The sequence below is a fragment of the Petaurus breviceps genome, unplaced genomic scaffold (assembly GCF_028583685.1).
Source record: "Petaurus breviceps papuanus isolate PSGF00001 unplaced genomic scaffold, PetGlider_PUasm1.0 189, whole genome shotgun sequence".
NCBI lineage: Eukaryota > Metazoa > Chordata > Mammalia > Diprotodontia > Petauridae > Petaurus > Petaurus breviceps.
This window is the reverse complement of record NW_027185809.1, coordinates 5,173,188-5,186,015: the sequence shown is the minus strand read 5'-3', so window position 1 is coordinate 5,186,015 and position 12,828 is coordinate 5,173,188. Positions and strand designations below refer to the sequence as shown.

Genomic DNA, 12,828 nt, shown 5'->3' with positions numbered 1-12,828 from the left:
CACATAGAAGACAGAACCAAAACATTTACTTGGACACCAGAAAACCAAATCCCAACATCAGGAAACTGAATCCATCATAGCAACATAGAAGTTAAGGTATCACAATATAGCAGAGAACCACACCATCCTTTGGCCTTTCCACAAACCACTATAAGATCAATATTTACTCACAAACCTCTCTATCTCCTTGCCTGAGCTCCTCTCTCTCCCACCATCTCTCTGGCTCTCTCAGTTTCCTCGGGTTCACCCTTCAGCAAACTCCTCCCACCACAGGCTCCATGTAACTACATTCAATCTATTAGGGAGCAGAGTTTATTTTCAAAGCAGGGAAGATCTTCAAATTCCCATTTCCATTACAGGCCATTACAATGCCTGGAGAGTGTTTATAGTTACAAAGTGATGGGGTGGCTAGGTGGCACAGTGAATAGAGCACTGACCCTGGAATCAGGAGGACCTGAGTTCAAATCCGGCCTCAGACACTTAACATGTACTGGCCGTGTGACCTTGGGCAAGTCACTGAACCCCAATTGTCCTGAATTCCCCCCTCCAAAAGGCAAAAAAAAAAAATAGTTACAAAGTGAACGACTCTTTAGATGACACCTTGACTTGTCCCAGAAACTTGACAAATGGAAAGAGAAGAGAAAGCCTTGAAGTCTGTTACCCTGGACCACCACAGGATAACCACCCTTTAGGCATGGCCCAAAACTGAGAGGATTCTGTGTTTCTAAGTCTGATGTTCCAGGGCTAGGATTTGCCTGCTTCGAGCTGTATTCAGAGCACTGGGGACACTTTTAGAGAAGCTATCTTTATATTCTTACACTGCTTCCCTGAATGTCAGTGAGACTTGGTAAGATGGTACTTATGACTGGAATAGGCTTCTGAGAGGGTCTGCCTTTCAATAGGTTAGGGGTGTGTGTGTGTGTGTGTGTGTGTGTGTGTGTGTGTGTGTGTGCATGTGTGTAGGATTACTGAACATTAAGATGTTATACATATGTGAGGAATACCAGGACTTAGAAGGGGAAGCACAAAAAACAGCATTTTAGTGAATACTAAAATAGGAAGAAACAGAACTGATATGGTTATGGGATTATATAATTAATGATTTAAATAGAAGGAGGAAATAGAAAAATAATTTAGAAAACATGATAAACTTTGAACATATGCATGAATAATAGTGATGGAGCACTTCAGTTATCCAGACATCAGTAAAAGCTTTCTTTTCCTCCAAGTCAGAAGAGCCTGGCTTGCTTTAATGATAATGTTATTCTTCAAAAGAACAAGACTAAGGTCCCCCATTGCCTTAGGGGTCATTGCCAATCTTCTCAATCTATATCTTGCCACTGAATTCTTATGACTCTGAAGAAGACAGCAAGGCCATTGACTTTGCACAACTCTGTCTCACTTAAATCCAGCTTGCTTGAAGTCAAGACATCACCCACAATGCCATGGTCCTCTTTGAGAACTGAGGATGAACAACTATTCTTCATAAGGTGGGAAAACAATGAGGTCAATTGCTATTCTGGATCAAGTGTTGACCAACAAGAGAGAAATGGTGGATGAGGTAGAATTAATGAGAACCTTGGAGGGAAGTGATCTCTCCATCTTCAAATTTGTAATGGAGAACCTGAGAAGGCCAAGGAAAATCTGACCTTCACCCTGCATTTTGGGAAGGCAGATGTCATAGAGTTTTGAAGGGTAAGTTTTGATAGGTAGAATCTCAGGGCTTAAAATTCTACACAGTAGAAGTCAGTCCAAGAAGAATGGGAAGTTCCCCAGAATGAAATCCTAAGGATGTAAACAGAAATAATTTTAACAAGGGAGGAAAAAAGGAGCTGTCTAAAGAAATTCACATAGATGCACAGGAACTAATTTTACTTTTAAAAAGACGTGTATAGAAGATGAAGACAAGGACAGGTAATAGAGGATGGTTACACAAAGGGTAAAATGATTCTATTGCAATAATACCAGGAGTGCTAAAACTCAAAAAGAGCTGAGGCTGGTGATGAATGCAAAAGTCAATGGAAAGGGGGGGTGGGTAAAAGAAGAGACTCAGAAGAAATTGCACTTCTTGGGGAATATTAGGCAATGATAAAGGATGACACAGAGAAAAGGCAGACTTAACACTTCTTTATCTTTTTTTGTCTATCAAAGAGAATGATCTTTGGTTTGCAAAGGACACTGAAAATAGGAGCTAAGAAAAGTGAAGAGGTAGGGAAAAAAAAAGCAAAAACATATTTAACTGACCTAATGCAAATCAAGTTATTAGTCCTGGATGAACTACATCTCAAGTTAATGAACAAAATGGTGAATGATCTGATTACTGACTCATTCACTGTCAGTGATCTTTGAAAGCTCATGGAGAGCAGAAAAGGTGAGGAGAGAGAGACAGATATACAGACAGAGACAGAGACAGAGACAAAGAGATATAGAGACAGACACCCCCTCCCCCCCAGTGAATCAGAGACAGAAAGACAGAGTCAGAGACAGACATACAGAGGTAGGCAGAGACAGAGACAAAGATATATATATATATATATATATATATATATATATATATATATATATAGAGAGAGAGAGAGAGAGAGAGAGAGAGAGAGAGAGTTACTTTAAAGCTTACTTAATAATTAGAGCTGTCCAGCAATGGAAAGTACCGATTCAGGAGCAGGTCAGTTTCCTCTCCCTACCTTCAGGCAAAGGTAGGGTGAGTGCTCACTTGCTCACTGGGGATTATACCAGGGATTCTTGCTTATGTACATGTTAGACTAGTATGCTTCTGAGGTCCCTTCCCACTCTAAGGGTCTGTGATGCCACTTATGAGACAAACTGGAAGTGGCTTTGCATTTCAGGAGAAACTGGAATAGATGTTGCTGCTTGAATCTCATGCCAACAGCAGCCCTACTGATTAACCCAGGGCTGCTCAGTGAGTCACAGGTCTAGATTCTTTCACACACCAGGCATCTCATAATTATAGCTTTGCTGTGGGATAATTAAGTTCTCAATGACACATTATTTAAAGTTGTGTCAACACTGCTATTTATAAGACACAGCTTCTCACATTCTGCCTCTGTTGATTTGAAACATGGAGGATGGGAGAATCTTCTGGATGGTGCAGGTATGAGAGAAGTGACCTCTATAGGGTTGAGAGGGAAAAAAAGCATATCTGGTATGAATTGCTGAGAAATGTTTGGTACTAGGAATTTAATGCTAGTGTTCAGACAAAGCAATGGAGTCTGGATGACACCTCTTGCCAGGACAGTGCATTTAAGTTAAGGTAGTAGAGGGGAAAGAGCCCTGGCTTGGTGGGCAGGAGAACTGGATTCTGATTCTGGTTCCTGCAGCAAGTAACTAAAGCTCTTTGGGCCTTAAGAACTAGGTCTCTCTAAGGTCCTTTCCAGTTCTAAATCCTACAGTCCTGCAACCAAAAAATCTCAAAGATTCTTTCCAGCTCTGTCCCTTTCCAGGCTCACTTGAATCTGGAAGTTGAGTTTCCATTAGACTGTGTGCCTACAGTATGCAAAGTATGGACTGTTCAAAGCTCCCCTCAGGTGCCACCTGCTCAGTGAAGATTTTCAAAACCCACATAGTCTGAGTTCTTTCTCCTCATTTTCCTGAGAGACATCACAGGGTAAGGAATAGAACACTTACTGGACTTGGAATCAGGAAGACCCAGGTCTGAACCTTGCTTAGATACTTATTAGCTGGGTCAAGTCACTGAGCCTTAGTTTTCTCATCTGTAAAATGGGGAAGGAGGTTGGTTTCAATGACTTTCAAGGTTCCTTTCAGCTGTAAATCTATGATCCTTATACTATACTTAGTCAGGTACACATGGTGTCATTCTTCACCCCCACACCCCAGCAGAATATAAGCTCAGTGGGGGAAAGGGTGGCTTCATCTTTTGTGTTTGTTTACCCAGGGCTTACCTCATAGTACCTTGAAATTTTAAAATGCTTAATAAATGTTTGTTGAATTGAATGTAGAGTTGAAAAGTAGATCCCACACTCTGCACACCTATTTTCACATTTCGCTGTACTAACTGATCTGATTAACACCCTGTCATCCAGCTTCTTCGTGAGGATTTTCCCCCAGCTGTTATAGTTTTCTTGTATTTGCCTATTAGAGGGCATCCTATGTGCGAGGTAGACATGTGGTCTTTGGGATTACTATTCCCAGCATCTCTTCGAGTCTAGCTGATTTTCCTGTTTCATGGATAGGGAAGTTTGACAGAAAACAGTGAAATGATGATCCCTTTCCTCTTTGTCTCCCCCCCCCAAATACTGTAATGACTGACCATGGAGACTAACTATAGAACCTGGATATTGTATATAGGCAGGTTGGCTGCTTAACATAGCTAAACTGGTGGTTCTCTTAACTTCCCTTTGCCTCAATTTCCTCATCTGTAAAATGTGGGAGTGAGATCACTTATCTCTAAGGTCCCTTACAGCTATAAGTCTATGATCCTTATATTATATTTATTCAAGTACATATGGTATTCCCCCCTCCCCCAAGCAGAATATAATAATGAACAAGTGATCCATGTGGTTAGCCAGATGTGAAGACAGGTCTCTTGCACTTATATATAAAATGAGGTCTATGCTTCTCCTCCTGCAACTAATTAGTCATTTGCTCCTGAAATCCTTGATTGGCAGTATCATCACATTAATCCTGCCTTATTTTTTAGTGGTGAATGATGACTGGAGGTATTTTGGGGGGTGGGGTGGAAAGAGATTCATTGTTTCCCTCAAAATAGTCCACAGACAAGGACAGCCTCCTGGTATGCCAGGAGTTGAGCCCAAGTTTTTGGTTGGGGTGGTACAGTGACGGAATGGGCAGAGGATTGGTTCCCTTCTCCAAAACTCTTTCTCTATCTTTCAGATGAGGTTGCACATCAAGAATGAGCTCCATGGAAGGTAATGGAGATACTCTCTCATTTGAAACTGCCATGACCAGAGTGGAGGTATTGAAAGAGGACATGGTGGGCATGAGCAGCAAGGAATTATGGAGGAAAGGAGGCATAAAGGATGTCCTTGGAGAAATGAACAAATACAAAAGAATATCACTAGAATGAGTGAATGACAACCTTTGGAAAGCCCACGTGCTCCACTGGGATCATCACAAGGTCAAGAGGAAGTGAAGAAAGTTTCTGACACAATGGGTGCCCTGCCCATGGTGAACATATTCCTCACCAACAAGGAAGTCATTGAAGGCAAAAGGTTGGAAAGGAAATAAACATTTATATAGTATTCCAGGCATTGTGCTAATTACTTTACAAACATTATTTCATTTGATTCTCACAACAACTCTGGGAGGTAAATGCTATTATTATCCCAACTTAACAGTTGAGGAAACTGAGGCAGTCCGATGTTAAGTAACTTGCTCAGGATTACTTACAGCTAGTAAGAATCTGAGGTTGGACTTGAACTCAGGTCTTCTGAACTCTAGGCCCAGAACTCTAGCCATCATATCACCTAGTGGCTTCACAGTCATGGATGAAATTCAAGCAGGTGGGTGAGAAGGGGTGATTAATTAATTCACATTAATGAAATAATGGATCCAGTGGAAGATTTTCCTATTTAAGAGCCTAGCATGGAGCCTCATCACCTGGCCTAGGTCCCATGATCCGGGTTTTGTGTCTTAGTAAAAGTTATGGAATTGAATTTACTTGCTAATGAGACAATAAATATAATAGCAGTAATAATAACAATAGCTACCATTTATATTGTATTTTAAGCTTTTTTGGAGGTAGGTGCTATTGTCTAAATCGGACAATTCCTGGGACAGTATTTGAGCTGATTACAAAGTATGGCATTTTATCCATTGTACAATATAGCTGTCATCTTTTTTTCAAGTTAAAGGGAAAAAAGTTTTGATGGGAGAGGAATTTGTGAATAAGGAATGGTTACCTTATGGGGGTGGTGGTGATCAAGCAGTGGTGTTGATTTCTAGAGATTTCAGGTCCTAGTCATCTATATTCCTTTCATAAGGTGACTTTTCAGTAGAAGAACCCATGAACTCCCTGGAAACACTTGTTTCACAGTAAAGTTGTTTGCAAAACAGATTGGAAATCCATACTGGCAGTGAAGATGCTGTGAATGGTGGCCCCCTCCCTGCCAGACAGCTGGAGGGTTTTGCTCCCTTCTCCAGGAGTTCTGACATTTTCTAACAGATAACAGAATGCTTGAGTCCATTAAGCAAGGGAATTTAGAATGTTATCAAGCCTAGCATGGGGAAATACTTCAGTAGTTCCCCATTTGACTTGTGGTAGCATCAGTATTCTAAGCACATAAAATCTGAATGCTAGTGGGGGCCGATAAAAAACGTCGGTTAAGTTTCTCAAAGAAGTTTTATTCACATACCTCAGTACCATTAGACTGAGTTGGAAAAGTGTGGGTCTTGTCAAACAAGCATTCTTAGGGGACCCTGATGGTCTGGACTTATTATGTTTCCCCACATCTGGTCTTGGCCTCTCTATGACTTAAGGTAGAAGGCAGCCATTGGCCCAGCTCAATGACTGCCATAAGGCTGCTCATATGGGGAGGATGGACTTTCTGTCCAGCCTTGATTATTTAGAAACTGTTTTAAAATAGTACTTGATTTGAAATCAGAGAAGCCAGATACAAATTCTAGTTCAGCTGCTTATTTCCTGTGTGAACTTGAGCAGATGTATAGCCATCTTGACCTCAGGATTTTACTGATGCCTGCTTTGCCCAGGAACTAGACATTTGCCCTGCTACTTCTCTTCTGCCACAAGGAATACAGTCTAGGAACAAAGACCTTCTGTTTCCTTCTTCCCTATCAGCTGATCTTCTCAAGCAGGCTGAGGCTGAGGAGCTCAAACATTTCTTTCCTCTGTGATGAATGAAAAACCCCAAGAGACAGATTTTCTGGGTAGCAAATAATCAATTTATTAATTAGGCTTGCTAATAAGCAATAAATTGATGGTCAGTGGTTTCTCTTGGCAACCAAAGACAAAAGACATAGAGAGTCTGAAAACTTTAAATAATTCTTGAAAGGAAATTCCTGTGGCAACTGAAAGTCAACCCTGATTAGTGGACATTTAATGAGGAGATGGGTTAGATATCTTCAGCTCCTCCTGTTGAGATATCTTCTCCTGTTGAGATCATGGCTTGATATGAGACAACTTCCTTCTGCAATCTAGAAAATGAAATCCATCTCTATCCAGATCACTGGTTGGTTTTCAACTAAACTCTAATGGAGAGGTACAATGACAGGGGCTTATTTCCTCCAGGGTACGAACTTGCCTAGACTGGATTCTGTTTATATTCTAAAGAAAAGTAAGATCTCTTAGTTGGGTGAGATCTGTTCTAAAATCAAAAAGTATGTTCCCTGAGAATTAGGAGTAATCTCAATCAGTCCTGTCCTTTAAAGGTTGACTTTCCCTAGGAGTTAGGCCTTGATGAAGAAACAGAATAGAAAAGCCTGGATACCAATTTAATAATTGGTTTAATACAATAGTAAAATAATACTTGCTCTTTCTTTTATATTTTTCTTACTTCATTTGGTCTCCTCCTCTCTGCCCATGCCTTCAGCATTAGTCAGGACCAAGAACAATGCCCTGCTGCTATGCATTTGTGCCCTCTGAAAATCGTGTTGTATGATTAGCAAACTGCCCTTAGACCTGTGCCTTCTCCTGTAATTTACTTTGTATATGTAATGGTGATAATAGGGGAACCACTGCTTAGATGCTGGACTGGGGCTTGTGGCAGGTTATCCTCCTCAGGCATTTGTGAACTTGGGCTCTTCGAGTAGTCACATGTGCTGTGGCTTAGCAGCGAAGGACCTGTACTTTGAGATGACACAGCGATCCCTTGTTGGTCCCAACTGGACTTCTACTTTGGGGGGAGAAATCCAAGGAAGCATGTTTGGGGATGAGCCTATGTGCAGGCCTCTTAACAAGGAGTGTTTGGTTGTTGTCCCTGGTCCTGACTGTGTTGAGCATGATTGGTGACTGAACAAGAAGAGTTGCCCACTTAGTAATCTTTGAAGATAAAGTCATCATTTCTCTCTTTCTCTTCCCCTTCTTTGAGCATGTGACTTAGAACTATAATAAGTCTGCCTTGGGTTTCATGATGGGGTATAGGGTTTTCCTTTCCCCTCTTCCTCTTCTTCCCTCTCTCCTTACCCAGCAGTAGCTAAAGCAGCTGTATTCACATGACAATAAGTACAGGTGTTTAACTAGATTGGACCTGAAGTCCCTGGCTGCCTGCTTTGCATTGTGTTCCTGACTGTGTCCAATTAAGGAGGTTCAGGATTCGTATGAAGGGAACACTCGGCACTTCAAAAGATCCAATTGAGTTTATTTAGAATATAGGCGAATGGGAAGGAAACTGGAGATAACAGAGTGAGACTTAGGAATAGTAAAATAAGAACAGCTATGATTTATATATATGTATATATACATACGTATTTACAATCATCACTGACGCAGGGAAGCACCAACACATGACCACACAAGCAGGCGAATCCAGGTACAGCCGTCAGGGTCCTGCTCTGGAGGGTCCCAGGCAGGACGTCTCCTCCATGGATGAGATTCCAATTTGGGATCTGAATCTTACAGTTTAAGTAGTGCTGAGAACAAAGAAGGCATACTGCCAGGTGTTTTTTTTTTTTTTTAGCAAGGATTGTATCTTGTGTGAGGCCTGGGAGGAAGGCCAATCCCTCCAAGGCCCCCCCCCCCCCAAGAGATGTTTCCTTGGAATGGCTGGTTCCAGGAGTTGGGCAGTTATATCCCTTCTCAAGGATGTGGCCAGGGTCCCAGGAGAAGAGCAGCCCTCCCGTTCTCAGGATCCTCTGTTCCCAAACAATAATAGAATAATAATACTAGACAGGCCATATTGAGTCGGGGCCTTGGTTTGTATCATCTTATTCCTCACAGAGGGGCTTCCCTTGCCCCTTCAGTGTGATCCTGAGACAGATGTTTCTAGCCTTGGTGGCTACCTCATGAGCTCAATTTCTGGAGGTCCCAAGTTTGAGTGCTGACTGGTAAAGGGAGGTGCTTTCTGAAACTTGGAAGAGAGAATCATGGGATCATCCTGTAAGCTGAAAACCCAAATCATAACTGGCTAGCCAGAAGATGTATACCTTGAGATTCTGCTCAGATAGTGCTGACTAAAAGGAAAGTGAATTCTGTTCAGTAGTCCCACAAGTCTCCCAGGAGTCTTTATCTCCTGTAAAGTATAATAGAGGTTATGAGTAACATGTGTTCTGTATCTGTTTATAGGCTTCTACGAGTCCTTTGAGTACTTTGTGTGTTTTCTGTATCTGTTTATGGGATCCTGGGAGTCTTTTGAATGCATGAGTCCCAGTCTTTCCTTCCTCCCTAAAGAGTATAATAGGAGTGATGGATTGGCTGCTTCATATTTTAAGAATTTATCAATTCATGCTTATGAGTTTTTTGTGTTTTAAGCATTTCTTTTTTGTTGGGAAGAAATAAATAGCTGTCCTATGCTTGATATTTACTACCACATACACCAAATAACTTTTCTAGAAGGGACTATATTAATGCCTTTTGGGGAGATTCTAGGCATGAGCCTAATACCTAAACTCCCAGACATTTTCCCTACTTCATAGTCATTAAGGTAGCTAGGTACATCAAACTGGGCCTGGAATTTAGAAGATCTGAGCTCAAATACAGTCTGAGATATTTACTAGCTGTATGTCCCTAAGCAAATCATTTAATCTTGGTTTGCCTCAGTTTCCTCAACTATAAAATGCAGATAATAATAGCTCCTACCTCCCAGGGTTGCTGTGGGAATCAAAGGACATATTTGTAAAGCACTTAGTACACACATAGTAAACACTATATGCATGCTAGCTCTTAGTTCTTACTATGTGTAGAGCCCTGTGTTGAGTGCTGGGAGGGCAGGAGTGGGGATGTAGCCTGGTATGGAATAAGACAGGAAGACAGGTTACTATATAATATGCCTTAATATAGGACATGTGCCACAGTATGGTGTTGTACTAGTTCTGAGGCAAAAATTGTTATCAAGTGGCCGGGGGAGGAATAAATGAAGGAAACGACATTTGAATTTATTTTATAGTGTAGCCATGGACAAGGATAGAGAATAAACAGAAAAAAACCTCTAGGCAGAAAATATATTACCCTGGTTTTATGCATGAAGAACAACATGAGAAGGGAGAGACTTTTTTAATAATCTCGATAGCTTCCATCTCCAAACTTACTGCCTTAATATTCATTGAAAATAATAGTGTTTGAGACTCTGCCCCTTCTCTCTTAACAGGGAGAGTTGGTTACAAATGGGCACAAATTGTGTCTACTGAATTTTCCTTAAATAAATCATGAAACATTTACCACTTTATGTTTAATTTTTTAAAAAATGTAGTAAAAGTTCTTTGACTTTACACTGTTTGAAAACTTCTGCTCCTGGGGAAGGAAGCTGTCAATATTCTCCCTCCCTTCCTTCCCTGTCCCCTGCCCAGTTTTCCTTTTGGGCACCTAGTTTCTAAGAGAGCCTTGGGTTTCAAAGCTGCTTTCCATCCTCTGTCCCTTCTCATGACGCTCTTTCAGATAGAAATGGTGACAGGAACTATGTTTATGACAACATGAAAAGGAAGGAGAGGAGAAGATAAATGTGTTTCTCAAATTTCAGGCAGAGTCATAAAATTGCAGAATTGAAAAGGATTCCAGATTCCTTTCAGTCTAACCTTGCTGTACCTGATCAAGAATCCTTCGAGGCAGCTAGGTGGCACAGTGGATAGAGTGCTGGACCTAGAGTCAGGAAGACCTGAATTCTGATCCAGCCTCCGACTTTTACTAGCTGTAGGACCTTGGGCAAGTCATTTAATCTCTGTTTGCCTCAGTATCCTCAACTATCCTTTTTATCCTTCCTTCCCTCCCTTCTTCCCTTCCTTTCTCCCTTCCCCTTCTTTTGTTCCTTTGTTCCTTCCTTCCATCCTTTCTTTCTTCCTTCCTTATACTATATCACTAATGCTCCATGGAAGTATTCTTTATAGGAAGAGAGGAGCTAATGACTTCTGAGAGGGCCCAATTCCTCTTCTGGGACTGATCTCACTATGAGGAAGTCTTTTTTTTTTTTTTAAGCAATCGGGGTTAAATAACTTGCTCAAGGTTACACAGCCAGTTATTTCTGGGTGTGGTGTTGAATATCTGAGCCCAGATTTGATCCCCAGGTCATCCCGACACTGGAGCCGGTGCTCTTACTTGCTGAGCCACCTGGCCGCCCCGAGGAAGTCTTTTTCTACACATACCTTGCTACAATTTCCACTTACTGCTCTTAATTATGTCCTCTGAGATCAAGCAAAATATGTCTAACCTTCTTTCACAGCTAGTTGGGGAAATACTAGAGTGCAAACCTTGGACTCAGAAAGACCTGAGTTCTAAGATTGCCATTGCCACTTAAAAATGTATGACCCTGGGCAAGTCACGAAACCTCTCTGCATCTCAGTTTCCTCATCTGTAAAATGGGGATAATAATAGCACCTATCTCACAGAGCTGTTGTGAAGATTAAACAAGTAAGCATGTGCAAAGCACTTTTCAAACCTTAAAGTATAGCCTAAATGTTAGCTATTTGAGGACAATCCCTCAAATATTTCCAGAGAACTTCCCTGGTCTTTTATGTCTTTTCTTCTCCAGGACAAACATCCCCAATTCCTTCAGTTGATGGACTTCAGCATTGCCCTTAGTCTTCTCAGCATCCTGGTTTCTCCTCCTGGTGAGCTCCAGCTTGCTGATGCTGTTCCTACAATGTAGTGCCAGAATTGAGCACAGAGAGATTCCTCAAGAAGAAATTTCTTTTTTTTTTTTGAGGGGGGAAGGCAAGACAATTGGGGTTAAGTGACTTGCCCAATGTTACACAGCTAGTAAGTATGTCAAGTGTCTGAGGTCAAATTTGAACTCAGGTCCTCCTGACTCCAGGGTGGGTGCTCTATTCACTATGCCACCTAGATGCCCCTCAGTAAGGAATTTCTACCAAGGGGTGGCATGTGCTGAAATTTGTGACTCAAAACATGTTTCAGATAATTTGCTACAATGAATCAATCATTTAAGAAACATTTATACCTACTATGTGCGAGAAACTGTACTAGACACTTTGCTACAAAGACAAAAAATGAAACAGTATTTGCCTTCAAGGAGCTTATATTCTATAAGAGGAGACAAAAAATATGACAGGCACACATATGAACATATGCAAGACAAATTAGAATCTTGGGGATCAGAAAAGGACTCACATAGTAGGTGACATTTGAAAGAAGGAAATAAGCATTTATTAAGTGCCTATTTACTACATGCCAGTCACTGATCTTTATAAGAAGCCTGGGAGGCTGGCACTAGTATTATTTCCATTTTACAGTTGAGATAACTGAGGCAAACAGAAATTAAAAGGCTTTTGGCTCGGGGTCACACAGTCAGTAAACATCTGCTAGATCTGAATTCATGTGTCCTTAATTCCAGGCCTCGTGCTTGATATAGTGCACCACCTAGCTTTGAGTTTTGAAGGAAACCAGCAATTTGAATTGGTATTCTTGAGGAAGGAGTACATTTTAGACATGTAGCAAACCTATGCAAAGGTTTGGAGGTAAGAAATGAGTGTTGCATATGAGGAATAGCAAAAAGGCCATTTTGTCTGGGTCAAAGAGTAAGTTAAGGGAGATAGTATAATGAAAAGTTGACGATTTCACTTATTCTGTTATTTGCAGACCTTATTTTTTCCTTTTCTGTCACAGGATCCCAAAGAGATAGGATGTAAGGCAGGTCAATTGGGGTGGGGTGGTGTAAGGGTAATGGGATTTAAAGATCTCCCATGCCCCATGGACGTGCTGACATAGCA

The 12,828-nt window shown here is 41.2% G+C and overlaps 1 long non-coding RNA gene across 1 annotated transcript; it reads left to right on the top strand.

Annotated features, from left to right (window-relative positions):
- Positions 1-3,012: 3,012 nt before the first annotated feature.
- LOC138163987 (uncharacterized) lies at positions 3,013-5,240 on the top strand. Its single transcript, XR_011168968.1, has 2 exons — positions 3,013-3,112; positions 4,873-5,240. It is a non-coding gene; the product is annotated as an uncharacterized lncRNA (long non-coding RNA).
- Positions 5,241-12,828: the final 7,588 nt, after the last annotated feature.